Below are 822 nucleotides of genomic sequence, written 5' to 3' on the forward strand. Positions count from 1 at the left end.
TGCGTGTCGGTGCGTGCGTGTTTGTTCGTGTAAATACCTCCTTTCCCTTTTTTGTATAAACAGTGACCAGACGCGATAGCATTGATTACAGTTCGTTTTGCTGATAAATGTGCGAGGCATCGGCGGCGCGTCAAAGCAAGGACGATGGCCGGACGATGGCCAGGAGAGGGTGACCTCGGCGGGGCGTAAAAGGGCGTCCGCTACTCAAACCGGAGACACAACATGGCATTTAGTTTAATTGGGTGACCTTAACCTACGAATGCGATAAAGATGTTAAAATCTCCCGGCCAGGAATTCGGCAACACTCGAGAGGGCTGAGGAGACGGGATGTAATTAATACCGTTTGTGAATTTCGGGGAAAACGAAGAAAAAGAATACACTGGAGTAGTCATCGCTTCCATCTGTGCTCTGGCGGCTGCCAGAGTCAAAACTGTTTTGTTACGGGAAGGAATGCGCGATCGTCCCTCCTGGGCAAGCGAAGAGAACGGCCTCCTCTGTCTCCGGATATTACCTAAAGCGACCAAGGCAGAGAAGGTCATGTTGGAAGTCGAGTGGCGGCGATGCTCTCGCGCAGCGACCCCGCACCGACGTCCCTCGGGTCTTCGCGCGAAGGGTCCGCCGGCCGCAGCGCCATATGGCCGAGTCGCGGCAAGGTGAGCGAGGTGAGTGGGTCCCTGTGGGGCGTGAGAGGGCGTGCATGACCCGCCAAGCGCCTGCTCCCCCTCACACGCCCGTCGCCGCGGCCTTGCGTGTCTCCTGCGGTCGCCGCAACCCCGCCGCCTGTGCAAGCGCCGGCGAGTGGCCAAGGGAGGCCGAGGGCAA

General features: G+C 58.3%; 1 protein-coding gene across 1 annotated transcript in view; it reads right to left on the minus strand.

The window, feature by feature from the left end:
* The window catches only part of LOC119591620, a gene marked incomplete at its 3' end in the record, with an annotated part of 4,790 nt that overhangs the window by 3,836 nt on the left and 132 nt on the right, over positions 1 to 822 (minus strand).

The sequence above is a fragment of the Penaeus monodon genome, chromosome 29 (assembly GCF_015228065.2).
Source record: "Penaeus monodon isolate SGIC_2016 chromosome 29, NSTDA_Pmon_1, whole genome shotgun sequence".
Lineage (NCBI taxonomy): Eukaryota > Metazoa > Arthropoda > Malacostraca > Decapoda > Penaeidae > Penaeus > Penaeus monodon.